This window comes from Ambystoma mexicanum, chromosome 2q (genome assembly GCF_040938575.1).
Source record: "Ambystoma mexicanum isolate Mex_15411 chromosome 2q, UKY_AmexF1_1, whole genome shotgun sequence".
In the NCBI taxonomy this organism is placed as follows: Eukaryota; Metazoa; Chordata; class Amphibia; order Caudata; family Ambystomatidae; genus Ambystoma; species Ambystoma mexicanum.
Window position 1 is genome coordinate 1,098,216,867 of NC_090924.1, and position 15,564 is coordinate 1,098,232,430.

A 15,564-nucleotide genomic window follows, 5' to 3' on the forward strand; every position below is an offset into this window, starting at 1 on the left:
TGTGGGTTTCTGAGACAAATTTTCTGGGTATCCCCCGAGAACCATTTTTTCACTACCCGTAATTGGGCCACCTCATAATATTTGTGGAAATGCAGTAGCCCTAGTACTCCATGATTTTTTGATGCCGTCAGAGTTCTTGTTTCAATACAAGGGGGTTTATTCGGCCAAATACAAAAGGAAATCATCTTGTTCAGGGATGTAAAAATTACTTTAGGGAGTGATGTAGATAGCGCCTGAAAATGGTAAAGACTTCTCGGTAGTGCTACCATTTTCACTGTTGTTATTCTCCACAGTCATGAGATAAGAGATGCCTTGCTGCTTCACCTTAAGATGAGTTTAGGACTGATTGGGTGGACAGATAAGTTTAGCATTTCCGATTTTTGCATGCTTATTTTTAAGCCTGCCAACTCCCAAAATGCCTCTGATCCGTTATCAGTGTGGGAAAGGAGGTGTCCGGTTCCACTATTGTCAGCAACATATAATCGGCAAAGGCCATCATTTTGTGCTCCTCCCATGCCATGTATATCCCCTTGACCTTTGCTGATGGGAGGATTTTGGCTAATAAGGGTTCTAGGTATAAAGCATACAACAATGGTGACAGTGGACCTCTTTGCTTAGTACCCCTCCAAATGTCTATTTGTCGTCACAAGTTGCCATTGAGAGCCGAATAGAGGGAGAATGGTAATTTGCCCGTACCATTTGCAGAAACCTGGTCCCAAATTCAAAGCTTTCTAAGAGGCTGAAGAGGAAAGACCATTCTACCTGGTCAAATGCTTTCTCTGCATCCAGTGAGACCAGGAGTGCTGTTTTTTGTGTCATGGAGGTTTTCTCAATCAGGTGTTAAACCGTGCAGATATTATCATGGGTCTGCCACCCTTGTATAAACCCAGATTGGTCCACCCCAATGAGTTTTGGCAGAACTGCTGATAACCAGTTGGCTAATATTTAAGTGTATATTTTTCCATCGAGATGTATTAATGTAAGGGGTCTATAAGACCCTGGGAGTGTCAAATATTAATTTAGCTTAGGGAATACCACTACTTTTGCTCATCCATCGATGGTGTGATCATCCCCTTGACCCTGAACGAATTATATAATTTAGTGAGCCACGGAAGTAGATGCTGCTTAAACTTTTTATAGAAGCATGCTGTATAGCCACCAGAGTTCAGAGATTTGTTCACAGGAAGTGGTTTCATCGCTTCAGCCACTTCGCTTCCATGGATCTCCCTTTTGAAGTTCTCCCTTTCTAAATTGGTGATTTTAGGGAGTGGGAGCGCACTCATGTATAACCCTTGTTTGTCCCCTTCTGGATTCCAAGAGGAATATAATGCAAAGTAATAGTCCTCAAATACCTTAAGAAATGCGTTGTTCTCCGTGGCGAGGATGCCTTTGCTCATGTTCATCCTTAGGACTGTGTGGGCCACTAATTTACTCTGAAGTTGTCCAGCAAGTGAACAGTCAGCCTTATTTGCCCCCACATAGTACTGCGGTTTCGTATATATATTTATTACATTTATTGACAGTGCCCAAACCCGCAAGTATCACAGCACTGGTACAACTTAATGGAGGAAAGGTACAGTACAGAGAAAAATAGTTATACAGAAGAAAGTCAAGGTGGGGCGAGATCAGAGAAGTCACCCGTAGTCCGATTAGTCAGATAGTAATGCTTTCTCTGCGCATTTGGTGCAATGTAGTTCTATCCGCTCCTCGTTGATCCTTCTTGCCCCACAGTGGACGCCGGGCCGTCTTGCGAAACTGTTATCTGCCTGAGGTACAGGCCTCTTCCAACTTCACGGATTTCATTGCGGCAAACAACTTCTCCGCTCTCAAGTCTGCCAGTTCGTGGGAGCGCCCAAGTTCAGGGATACACACCAATGTTATCCCTGGTTCCCGTAAGATTTGTCGCCTTAGATTGACTGACGAGCAACCATTCATCAGTTGCTGGCGCTTTTCATGTTGTTAATCTGACCATGCAAATGTTGTCGCCATCGGCCGCAGTCTGCATGTGTCAAGGGACTTACCCTCTTTCTGCAGAGCGTTCCTCATCAATGATATCTCATAGTCGAGGTTTGCCATTGGTGCAATGTATTCTTGCAGCACAGTTTTGGCTGCACTGAAAGTCCCATCAGTAGGTCGTAGAGTCTTGAAAATGTTGCAGACCACAGGGCTGGCTGAATAAAGTATGATTGACTTTTTCTACTCATCGTTGCCTTCGACCGTGGCTGATAGAAACATGTCTAGGCGTTTCACCCAGGCAGACCATCTGGGGCCTAGGGCCAACAGGGGTCCAAAATATTTAATTCTTGTAGGAGCATGAGATACATGGGTGAACAATGCACCATGGCCCCTGCAGGGGCGGCCCCAGCGTTATCCACCATATTGGGTGGACAGCTAAGAATCAACTGCCTACGACAAATGACTTGTCGAGGATGCAGGTCTGTTGACTTCCGATAGCAGAGTGCACAAGCACTCTCGGTAGGAGCTGCAACCCTTTGTGACAGACCATGAGCTTGTTTAAGCAGAACAAGAGGCATGAAGAGACACTTCATGCAGGCACTGTCGCACTGCAACAGACATAGGGCGCACAAGTACTCCTGATGTGGAGCTGCAACCCATGTCCACTTTATTTTGTGTTTTTGCAATGTTAGTAGTTCCCCCAGCCACTCGGCATGGTTTGCCAGCAGATGCTGACTGCTGGGAAGTGATCATTATAGAGCGTGCCTGTCCTAGGGCTCCTTTAAGCATGCAATGGGTTAACAACTCCCTGCTGCTTGCTTTCCTTTAAAGTTCATTCTTTTGTTTTCTGCGCGCACCGCTCCATGCAATGTGACTGGAGGGGGTGTTCCGGTAATGCTGCCTTGCCGGCAAACTGGGACCCGAGGGAGGGGCTGGGTCTGCACTCACTGTGTCGGGTCGTCAACACTGAGACTCAGCAGGGGCCCCAGCGGCGAACAGCGGGCACGCGCAGTAAGGAAGACAGCCCTCTGCTCCTAACGGAGCGAAAAGCGGGTTCCCAACAGTGGCATAAATATAGTGAACGACTCTCAAGGGTCATGTGCCGCCCAATCCCGACTGACCCCAAACTCCTTCTCCTGGGAATTGAAGAGGAAGGAGACATGTCTCGCTTCGAGAAGCTACTTCTCTCAACATCCGCAGGAATCGCTAAAAGAAATATTGCGCAGCTGTGGGGGTTCAGATATTGTGCCAAGCTATGATCAATGGATATCAGATGTAGATGCCATCATCCCAATGGAACGCCGAGTCTACCAAGCAAGAGGCTGTCCGGGCAAAGCAGACAAAATCTGGGGGAAATGGGAACAGACATTGTAAGTCACGTACAGTTCGAACCACCGGACTTGGGGGCGCATGTCTTCCGCGGCCTCGGAGTACAACATCGTCATCTGTCGCCGCTCGCTGTTATAATTTTACCTGTCCTATACTGCCTGTGTCTCTAAATACGCAAATATTTATGTAGTACCTGGTCGCACTGCTCCACCATTTGTATGCAAAGTTATATGGTTGTGTATTGAATGTCTTATATTGTGAAGCGAAAATGCAATAAAATATGTTATTAAAAAAATAAAAAGCATGGCAACCGCCTCATCTCCAGTGTGGTGGGAGCAGCGCCCCATCCAGATTGGGGCCTCAGCACCTATGGAAAGAACACACAGAGACAGTGATGCGTTCTAACAAGGTCCCTGTGCTGACTGACTCCGTAACACAGGGAGCCTCCTTTTATTTCCTCTGTCCCGTGACCTTGCGCCCCACGAACACTTAAAGGGACACACATATGGTATGTCACCCCGCCTGGGAGCATGGTATCTCCCAGGGCTCATGGTCATGTCACTTGTCAGTATCAATAAAAGGAATGAGCGGCCTCATCAGTCTTGGACCAACTGACCCCTGTGTGCTGTGTCGTTCTTGCCAGCGCCATGCTGGCGATGCGTAGCTGGGTGAGGGCCTGCCCCGCAGGGTCCTCCAACAGGACAGTGCCCCTGCTGGACAACGCTGTACATGATGGCTAACACCCATGTTAGTATAGCCCCTGTCGGGCAACTCTACCTGCTTATGCCAGTAGAGACCCTGCTGGGCAACCCTGCTGATAGATGCCTGTGCCCCTGCTGGGCAACGCCGGTGCTTACTGTGTGGTAGCCAGGCCATTGTCCGGGTCCGTGTGACCACGGCCCATCAGGGTGATCCCTGCAACCGACTATGCTGGGTGCCTCTACGGCCCCACAAGCTGGTTCATGTGCCCATGAGTCTGCCCGCTACAATGATGTCAAGGTGTGTGCTGGGTGCCCCCAGCGATGGACTGACTGCCCTGCGTGACCGTACATCCACTCACAACATTGGCGACGAGGAGGTGGAGCCTGTGCGACCACTGTGGCTGTCCGGCGTTTCTTGCTGGGCCCTGCGAGGGGTCTGCGGTGGGTTTGGTGAGGAGGCGGCCTCCGCCACAGAGATGGGGAGATGGATCTGGGCCCCCCCACCAAGAAGAAGATGCTGAGCAGCCTATGGCACGTGGTGGGGAGCGTACTGCAGGCGGTGCTACTGCAGTACATAAAGGAGTGGTCCGCTGTGGCGCTCCAGACAGGAGCAAGGAAGTAGGTGGGTGTGTGGCCCACTCCGGTGGCCGCATGGAGAGTGGTGTGTTCGGCGCTGCAGCGCTCCCGCCTGGGGGGAGGGAAGATGCTCACTCGCTCCGTGAGTGAGCCAACGTGACGGTGGTAGCTGCTGCGGTGAGTCCCCACCCCGCAAGAGGCAGTGCAAGCCTGCGCATTGCCACCTCGTCAAAGCCCCTGTATGCTCCCGGGCCAGGCGGGCGGCGAAAGAGGTATTGCTCTGGGCCGGAGCGATGAAAGAAAGTCCCTGGCTGTCTGGCAGTTAAATGCACCCCCTCCATGTTGGTGCAATTAAAGTAAAGGCATGTGGTCCTTTTGCATTTCCTCTGCCGCCCGGGGGTGAAATGAATTAAAGCACTCTTTGTCGGCGTTAGGGGCATAAAAACAGAAATGGTCCAGTGAGATCCCGGGCCCACCAGGAGTGAAAATGGAAGCTCTCTGAGTGTCGGAGTTTCAACGTTACAAAGGGGATATGAAGTAAAGATGGCTTGTGTACCCCCTGCCTGAATATCTCGGCCCTAACCCTAGAGCACACCCAGGCCGCATCGGCAGTGAAACAAGGGAGCGCAAGGCTATAGCCCTTTGAAGATCCGGGGCCATCAGTGGTGTCTCTTTCATACTCCGAGGTCAGAGTTGCCTGGAATACATAAATCTCCCGCCAGAGGGGAAATGGAGGGTGCACGTGGGCATTGCTACGTGACATGGGAAAAGGAAAGGACACCCAGCACATGCCCACCACAGAAACAGCCGAGGAGGGTTGCAGCTCTCATGAGTGCTTGTGCGCCTTCCTAGGACAATGGTGTCCCTGTCCCGCCAGAAGGGGTTGGGAAATGAGGCACCTGTCACCCGGCCACTGGTGTTGCTGCCTGCCGGCAGATGTGGCCTCACAACCCGCCCCCGAGGTGCGGCTTTGCCGGCCCCTGAACTGTGAACTGAACTGTCCTGAATAGATGCCAATGGCAGTCGGACTGGTGTCCTGAAGACCCGCAATTGCTTAATATGGACTCAGTAGCTATCCCCATGAAGGCTCAGAGCCTGAAGACCCAGGACTTGCTTAAAATGGCCCAGTCAAGTGGCTATGTGAAGCTGTGTTCCTGCGTATTGTGGACATGCTTTAAATGGTGCCAGGTGCCAACGATGGTGGCATTCAGTAGTTTAAGTTCCACTCACCCAGGTTAATAAAGGGTTTGTTTAAATGTGGAATTTCTAACGTGTCACTAACAATCCACAAACCCTGACTGTTACCCCACAGGTGCACCAATCATTAGTATGTGTTTTATATTTTTATCTACCTCAGTCTCCATGTGTGTGAATATTGTTTGCACCCATGAGTCCAAATACTGCGGTTTGTGACTGTTAATTGAGTTAATGTGCAGTGGTGTTTTCCACATGTTGGTTCGTTATGGAAAAGGAGGACTATGGTTTGTCACCACTCCTGGGAGCATGGTATCTCCCAAAGGGCTGGTGGTCATGTCACGTGTCAGTATCAATAAAAGGACTGAGCGTCCTCCCGCGCATCAGTCTTGGACCAACTGACCCCTGTGTGCTGTTGTTCTTGCCAGCGCCATGCTGGCACTGCGTAGCTGGCTGAGGGCCTGCCCTGCAGGGGCCTCCAACATGACAGTGCCCCTGCTGGGCAACACTGTCCATGATGGCTCACAACCATGTTAGTAGAGCCCCTGCCGGGCAACTCTACCTGTGTACGCCAGCAGAGCCCCTGCTGAGCAACCCTGCTGATAGATGCCAGTGCCCCTGCTGGGCAGCACTGGCACTGTCCTATGTGGTAGCCTGGGTGCCCCCAGGCCATTGTCCAGGTCCGTGTGATCACGGCCCATCGGTGTGATCCCTGCAACCAAGTACGGTGGGTGCCCCCATCGCCCCACAAGCTGCAGCCCGCAAAACGATGATGTCAAGGTGTGTGCTGGGTGCCCCCAGCGATGGACTGACTGGCCTGCGTGACCGCAGGTCCAGTCACAACAAGACACTACACTCACGCCACGTAGGCCAAAGTGTTATTATCTCCGGAAACAGGAAATTAAATGTAATTACATATCAAGGGAGAAACGCATGTTCAAATGTGGACAGGAGACTGATATAAATGCACCAGCAAGCCCCAGAGCCATTCTTTTTTCCTCAGACTTGATTTAGTACTGATTTGTTATATTTTTTCTATAAACGAGAAATTTTACAATCTCAATCTCATCAGATTCGTCAGAATGACATAATAAATCAATAAATACACATTCCTGTGCAGAATTCTACAAAATAACTACTATTCCTTCTAAACTTACTAATCAAAGCTGTAACGTCGACTGATAGAGAAATCGCACATTAAAGTAGACGCCATTAGTTTGGGGTGATACTCTGGAATAGACTATGTACAGAGTAGCACATCTTGTTCACGATTTTAAAGCCTTTAAGCGCTTCATTTTCTTACCAAACTATAATATTCAATCAGTATTCTCACTGAAATCGAAACCGTTGACGTGGTTTCGTTTCTCGCGTTCGCCGCAGTGAAGTGCACCCTTCACTTCCTGAAAGAAGTCAGAGAACTCACAACAGTTTCACTTTTCATTTCAGCCTCATAATGGAAAGGGCTGTGCCACCATAGCCAATTGTAAGTGGTGTTTATTGCTGGAGCTAAAATACCGCAGGTTACAGAAGGAGAAAATGAAGGCAGGGATAAAATGCACTGATTTGGTTTATGGCAGCCATCATATTACTACTGATGTTAACCCTGACCCTACAATGTCACGAGTTAGATAACCGTGTAGTAAGCCAAAAGAGGCAAATAAGAAGTGAACAGTAGGACAAAGGCTAACGAAAACAAAGAAGAGGCAAGGGGCATTGTTGAGGCAATGTGGCAAGTACTAACAGATTAACTTCTTAACATATATTAACTGTCTTCACTATCCAAGATCTGGTGTCCTTTGACTACACAAACCTCTGTAAAACCTCTGTAACCCGAACGTGGACCACCATTCATGTTCCTTCTGTTAACTATACTTCTGTTATCATCCCATAGTACCATCTCTATACATATAACCCTGTGTTCTACTATGGCGTCAATTAGATATCGTGAGACTATTCTGGGTCCGTCATCTCCTTCTGTCGCAGGCCGATGTGTGCAATCATCATAATGAAGGACCAGTAGTCCCTCTCTAGATTTTACTATTTCATCAGCCAATTGATGGCAATCCTTGCCAATAAGGCAACCACCTCGACCGCTGCTGGCAATGGGTCAAGTACTTTGGTTAGTTGAGGGCAGCCCTATCAATGGGCTAAGTACTTGTGTAATTGATGTCAATCCTTGGCATTGGGACAGGTGCTTGGATACTGATAGCACTTCTTGCCATTGGTGCAAGGTCCATGGGCATTTGATAGCAATCCTTGGAACTGAGGCAAGCACCTGGACACTTCGTGGGAATTCCCTGGCATTGCAGTTAGATACTTTGTGACAATCTCTAGCAATGGATGGGTTCCTGGGCTTCCCGGACAATCCCTGGCAATGAAGTGTGTACCAAAAACGTTGATAGTAATCCTTAGAAAAGGGGTCAACATGTGGACATTTTATAACAATTTGGTGAATACCTGATACTGTGCTTGGCACTTGATCTGCAGCAGGGTAAGTAGCCAAGTATTTGATGGATATCCTTGGCAATGGGGTAAGTACCTGAACATGTGATGTTAATCCCTAGAAATGGCCAAGTACATTAACATTTCACAGCAATTGTATGCAAGTGACATGGTAATTTCTAGAAATCAGACACCTAACAACAGTTGATGACAATAAATAAATTACAAGTGCATTTGGTGGCACTCCCTGGCAATAGGTATTTTATGATAATCTCTGGCAATGGATGAGTCCCTGATAGTTCAATGGCAATCCCTGGCAAATTATGTGAGCAGCCGGATATTTTATGAAAATACCTGGTAATCGATGTGATGTGATTATCTGGGTAGGCGTCTGATGGCAATATTTGTCATATGATGTTTCACAGCAGTACCTGGCATAGGCTGTGAGTTTGTACAATCTGAATACATGGTATGCAAAAATCTAGGCCCTTGGTTGTAGTATCTGAAATGTGATGTCAGTACCGTAGAGTGTGTTGCATTTGTTATCAGTTCCTGACATGATATCACAACTGGGCATATGATGGCACTATCTGGAACTACTTCCGCCAGGAGGATAGCTCACCGGGTGCGTGCTTGTGTTGGAAACAAGCAACACTGAGCAGCATGTGTTTGATACATGGTCTTAGAGGCTGGACTCCGACATGAAGCGTGATATAAAAGCCCAATTTAAATTATAAGACAACAATCAATGTTACACTTGACACCCATGAGGATATCAAGGTTTGAAAATGCAGGGCGACAAACATGCCCTAAATGCGGCGAGGAACAGGCTGACATGGTACACATGTTCTGGTCATGCCCGGTAATTGAGCGCTTCTGGGGTGAAGTGGTGTGGAGACTAGCGGAAAAAGGGATCACCATTGTCATAGATTCAGCCTGGGCCTGCTTACTGGGGGGGGGGGTTCCCCAGATCGCAAAAACTTAAACATGTCAATAAACTTAAAGATCTAGCGTATGTGCTAGCAAAACAAAGGATTGCCATGGGATGGAAGACCTTTCATAGGCCGCGGGTGGAGGTGTGGTGGAAAGAGTTGCAGAGGTGGGCGGAGGCAGAGACGACAGTGTGGCAAGAGACAAGTAATACTGGGGAAGAGGAAGAAATGGGAACCCTGATGGCATGGAGATTGTTGATAGCAGAACTATTTGGAACAATACAAGATCGGACAGAATCTGCAGAAAATGAAACCCCGCTGGACGAGGCGGATACAGAGTGATTCGAATTAATAGGCTCGTAAAGGGGGATGGGATAAGGGGAGCAGTGACAGAATTATGCGAGAAATATTGTGCACAATTGTAATGGTGATAACTGCACTGCGAGTTTTTGTTTGTATTGGTTTTGTTTGTTGAATTAATAATAAAAATTAAAAAAATAATCAATGTTACGGTTCGAAAGCCAAAGCTGTTGCCTCACCAATGCTTGTTTCATGTAGTGAAAGGTACACCACTACCTAATCTAAACAGTCAGGAAAGAGAAGAGAAAGGATATCCAATGGAGGGAGGAAGGAAGGAAGGAAGGAAAGAAAAACGGGGGAATGACAATATAACATCACTATCGTACTAGGGGATAATGCTCGCCCAACCAGGTGCACGAAGCTCAAATAATCAGCTGGGAACCAGCCACGCCATCGCCCTAGAAACTAGACAATCAGGAAAGAAAAAGAAAGAATATACCTACCCAGTATGACAACCGGATACATAAAACAAAACTACAAGGATTAAGAGACCAACCAAAACATCAAATTCCTGCATACTTAACTCACATAAAAACCCACACAACCACTTCTCTCACAGCAAACTGCACACATTTCACCACACTGCAACAACAAACAATCAACACATAGATCGCAACAACAGCACACAAGGACTTCGCTTCGATCCTATATTCACACCCAAGCTCAGCACACAGTGAAAACCGAACTGAAGCTGCCAACAGGACACCACCTCTCACTTTCCTACGCCCTCTTCACCCACTAACCCAACCCCACCTCTTTGTTTACAGATCCGCATGAGCACCTGGAGACCAACTCCGTTGGTGATGGTGCGCTATATAAATAACTTTAACATTAACATCTAAAATGGCAAATAATGTTTAAACTTCTATTTTATTTTACTTGAAAATTTGTGGCTGAAAGTCATAATTTAAATCAGGAATGTTTGTCTGAAGTTTGGATTCCCATTTTGAATAAAACTGATATTCACTCAAAAATAAATATATAGCAATGTATTTAAAATTACAGCGTCTGGGTGTTCTGTGTCTGGTTTCCTACTTGCATCTTGCTGCAACCATCTTGTTGGTGGTTGTGAGGCAATCAGGAACAGGCAAAAACAATAGTCGGGCTAGAATTGCAGTAGCACCATTACCTTTCAGAAGGCTGCTTAGAGATAAGGATGGAGATAGTTATATGTGATCTTACCGACCAAAATTACAGAGTGGTAAATTTAATTTGCAGACAAAACACTGTTTTTTTAACCTTTTAACGCCACCCCAAATTGACCCATTTTAACCCCTTACTGCACTACCCTTTATTTATTTAATTCATGTTTGCACTGTTTTTTGGTGCTATTGTCCGATCTGAAATTTACCACTCTGTTTTGTGTGCAATAAAATGACTGGATACCATGGAGATCCCAAGAAAGTGTGCTTTGGGCAGGGATGACATAGTGGGAATGACTACAGTGTTTATTTTTGCGTGGTAAATGGGTAGGAAAAAAACGAAACAACACCTACAGGCTTTGTGCCCCTGTCCAGATCCCATCCCCTTCATATCTATACTCCCATGCAATATTCTGGGCTTTATAGTTGGCTATTAGGGGTGTTATGGCTTGGGAGTGGACAGAAAGCTCTTATCTGCTACTAAAATGAATCAATCAGTGTATTGCTTGGTTTCAGCAATAATTACCTTTGTCACGAATGCGGACAGGTTGTGAGGTTCACATAACTGTAATTTAATAAAAGAAGAAGAATTACAGCATGGAAAAGTATTGTTGTTAAAGATTATCCAATTGAACAGTAATTATAAATCAGCTCCCACTGTGATAAAAATGTCCCAATCAAGTGTGCCTTCAGCCACCTGATGTTTAAGTAATGTGTGTCCCCGTATCTGTTCTTTGCACTGGGTTCATGTTGAAAATGGGAACTGGCAAAGCCAACAATTTGCCTTTTTTATAAGAATGATGCATTTCACATGGACTGCCACCATATGCCCAAGTAGTCACACCATTTGCCATTTATTGACCTCTTAATGCCAGATAGCACCATTAGGGCAGTGTTTGGCAAATGCCTAGCCCATTCTTACACACAAGCCAAAACTGTTGGCTTTGCCATTGCTCGTTTGGTCGAGATGTCCACACGACAACCCCCGCCCCATTGTGAGGAGTTTTCGCCATGTAAACTTCCGCATAGAAAACTAGCTTGTAACATTTTCCAGAGGCGTTCGCCGTTTAAGGAAACCACGACATCTATGCACACTGAGGCCAACAATGAAAGAAGACGGCACGAGAAGTTTTTTTCAACATGCGTTCGTTTGTCTTTTGTCACATGTAAGAAACGTTTGTTATCAGATTGCATTTATAATTCTCCTTTTTCTTAAAAAGAAGTTGGGCAACAACTTCATTGAGATTTTGAAAATCGGAAATACAATTGCCGCCCAGCTTCCACAGTCCGAACAGAAAGATCTGCAGTCTCTAGCCATCAAATGAATAAGCGCGACTAACTGTGTCACTCACCCACAGTAAATGGAAAGTCCGAAATGGCTCAAACGATCCACGCCAATAACATACAACCTCTGCGTCAAACCAGGAGCTAGCATTTGAGTCACATCGGTGAGTGATTTCAGAACATTCAGCTGAGACGCCTACGTAAGGGCGTGTCTCAAAAATGTATGGTGGGGTGGGTGTGAGTCGGCGTGTGCAGACATGGGTATTAGAATGTACAAGGGTGCAGTGTATACATGCGGCTAGTACTTTGGTCGAGGTTACAAAAGAAACAAGGTTTACAAAAGCACAATTTGCATCACGATGTAACCAAGACCCCTTGGGTACTACTCGAAGAGTCTGTCACAGACGGAATGAATTGCCATTTGCAACTGTGTGCCACCTTTTCATGGTGCCAGAAACAATGCGAGGCCATAGTCCGAACGTGCTGCATCAGCAAACTGGCTTGCCATCCACTGCGTGAATTTTCCTGTTTTGACATAGTCCGAGATCTGAGCGCAATAAAAAGAATAAGGTGTCTGCCAGGGTTTTATCATATGGCACAAACGGGATTGGGACCAACAGCAGGCACCACATCTGAATTAAGCGTGTCATATAGTATGTTTGGGATGATTATAATGCAAGGGTAGACAACAAAACAACCTAAGTGGGAGGGGTGTCTGTGAAATGGCATGCACCGCAATTAAGAAGCATGATTTATAGAATACGGAAACGTATCAGGGGGTGGATGGGTTTTTGACCGTCATGCCGTCTGGGGGCGTTAACTTGGCAATGGCTGGTGTAAGTCACTTTTTGCTATCTGTCAGAAAATCCTATCCGTAGGAAAATCTGACAGAAATTGTAATGTCATTTTTTGCTACACGTCAGAAAATCCTACCGACAGCAGGCATTGGGCAACCCACCCAGGGGTAGCAAAAAGTGACGGGGTAGGAAAATCTGACAGCCTAGCCTGTCATTTTTTCCTACCCGTCAGAAAATCCTACCGACAGCAGGCATTGGGCAACCCACCCAGGGGTAGCAAAAAGTGACGGGGTAGGAAAATCTGACAGCCTAGCCTGTCATTTTTTCCTACCCGTCAGAAAATCCTACAGAGAGCAGGCATTGGGCAACCCACCCAGGGGTAGCAAAAAGTGACGGGGTAGGAAAATCTGACAGCCTAGCCTGTAATTTTTTCCTACCCGTCATAAAATCCTACCGACAGCAGGCATTGGGCAACCCACCCAGGGGTAGCAAAAAGTGACGGGGTAGGAAAATCTGACAGCCTAGCCTGTCATTTTTTCCTACCCGTCAGAAAATCCTACCGACAGCAGGCATTGGGCAACCCACCCAGGGGTAGCAAAAAGTGACAGTGTAGGAAAATCTGACAGCCTAGCCTGTCATTTTTTCCTACCCGTCAGAAAATCCTACGGAGAGCAGGCATTGGGCAACCCACCCAGGGGTAGCAAAAAGTGACGGGGTAGGAAAATCTGACTTCTTAGCCTGTCATTTTTTCCTACCCGTCAGAAAATCCTACTGAGAGCAGGCATTGGGCAACCCACCCAGGGGTAGCAAAAAGTGACGGGGTAGGAAAATCTGACAGCCTAGGAAAATCGGACAGCCTAGCCTGTCATTTTTTCCTACCCGTCAGAAAATCCTACCGAGAGCAGGCATTGTTAACCCACCCAGGGGTAGCAAAAAGTGACGGGGTAGGAAAATCTGACTTCCTAGCCTGTCATTTTTTCCTACCCGTCAGAAAATCCTACCGAGAGCAGGAATTGGGCAACCCACCCAGGGGTAGCAAAAAGTGACGGGGTAGGAAAATCTGACAGCCTAGCCTGTCATTTTTTCCTACCCGTCAGAAAATCCTACCGAGAGCAGGCATTGGGCAACCCACCCAGGGGTAGCAAAAAGTGACGGGGTAGGAAAATCTGACAGCCTAGCCTGTCATTTTTTCCTACCCATCAGAAAATCCTACCGACAGCAGGCATTGGGCAACCCACCCAGGGGTAGCAAAAAGTGACGGGGTAGGAAAATCTGACAGCCTAGCCTGTCATTTTTTCCTACCCGTCAGAAAATCCTACCGAGAGCAGGCATTGGGCGACCCACCCAGGGGTAGCAAAAAGTGACAGGGTAGGAAAATCTGACAGCCTAGCCTGTCATTTTTTCCTACCCGTCAGAAAATCCTACCGAGAGCAGGCATTGGGCAACCCACCCAGGGGTAGCAAAAAGTGACGGGGTAGGAAAATCTGACAGCCTAGCCTGTCATTTTTTCCTACCCGTCAGAAAATCCTACCGACAGCAGGCATTGGGCAACCCACCCAGGGGTAGCAAAAAGTGACAGTGTAGGAAAATCGGACAGCCTAGCCTGTCATTTTTTCCTACCCGTCAGAAAATCCTACAGAGAGCAGGCATTGGGCAACCCACCCAGGGGTAGCAAAAAGTGACGGGGTAGGAAAATCTGACTTCCTAGCCTGTCATTTTTTCCTACCCGTCAGAAAATCCTACCGAGAGCAGGCATTGGGCAACCCACCCAGGGGTAGCAAAAAGTGACGGGGTAGGAAAATCTGACAGCCTAGCCTGTCATTTTTTCCTACCCGTCAGAAAATCCTACCGAGAGCAGGCATTGGGCAACCCACCCAGGGGTAGCAAAAAGTGACGGGGTAGGAAAATCTGACAGCCTAGCCTGTCATTTTTTCCTACCCGTCAGAAAATCCTACCGAGAGCAGGCATTGGGCAACCCACCCAGGGGTAGCAAAAAGTGACGGGGTAGGAAAATCTGACAGCCTAGCCTGTCAATTTTTCCTACCCGTCAGAAAATCCTACCGACAGCAGGCATTGGGCAACCCACCCAGGGGTAGCAAAAAGTGACGGTGTAGGAAAATCTGACTCCCTAACCTGTCATTTTTTCCTACCCGTCAGAAAATCCTACAGAGAGCAGGCATTGGGCGACCCACCCAGGGGTAGCAAAAAGTGACGGGGTAGGAAAATCTGACAGCCTAGCCTGTCATTTTTTCCTACCCGTCAGAAAATCCTACCGAGAGCAGGCATTGGGCGACCCACCCAGGGGTAGCAAAAAGTGACGGGGTAGGAAAATCTGACAGCCTAGCCTGTCATTTTTTCCTACCCGTCAGAAAATCCTACCGACAGCAGGCATTGGGCAACCCACCCAGGGGTAGCAAAAAGTGACGGGGTAGGAAAATCTGACAGCCTAGCCTGTCATTTTTTCCTACCCGTCAGAAAATCCTACCGACAGCAGGCATTGGGCAACCCACCCAGGGGTAGCAAAAAGTGACAGTGTAGGAAAATCTGACAGCCTAGCCTGTCATTTTTTCCTACCCGTCAGAAAATCCTACGGAGAGCAGGCATTGGGCAACCCACCCAGGGGTAGCAAAAAGTGACGGGGTAGGAAAATCTGACTTCCTAGCCTGTCATTTTTTCCTACCCGTCAGAAAATCCTACCGAGAGCAGGCATTGGGCAACCCACCCAGGGGTAGCAAAAAGTGACGGGGTAGGAAAATCTGACAGCCTAGCCTGTCATTTTTTCCTACCCGTCAGAAAATCCTACCGAGAGCAGGCATTGGGCAACCCACCCAGGGGTAGCAAAAAGTGACGG

At 47.5% G+C, this 15,564-nt stretch overlaps 1 protein-coding gene across 6 annotated transcripts in view; it reads right to left on the minus strand.

Moving 5' to 3' along the window:
• Positions 1-15,564, minus strand: part of LOC138569967 (sterile alpha motif domain-containing protein 9-like) — a 649,856-nt gene that overhangs the window by 244,581 nt on the left and 389,711 nt on the right. For 4 of the 6 annotated variants that reach the window (XM_069648460.1, XM_069648462.1, XM_069648461.1 and 1 more), the window contains exon 1: positions 11,985-12,085. The exons of 1 other annotated variant lie outside the window; for it this stretch is intronic. The gene's annotated coding sequence lies outside the window, so the exon portion shown is untranslated. Of the gene's footprint in view, positions 1-11,158; positions 11,198-11,984; positions 12,086-15,564 lie in introns of those variants that run through there. One more of the 6 variants, XM_069648463.1, reaches the window with a different exon arrangement.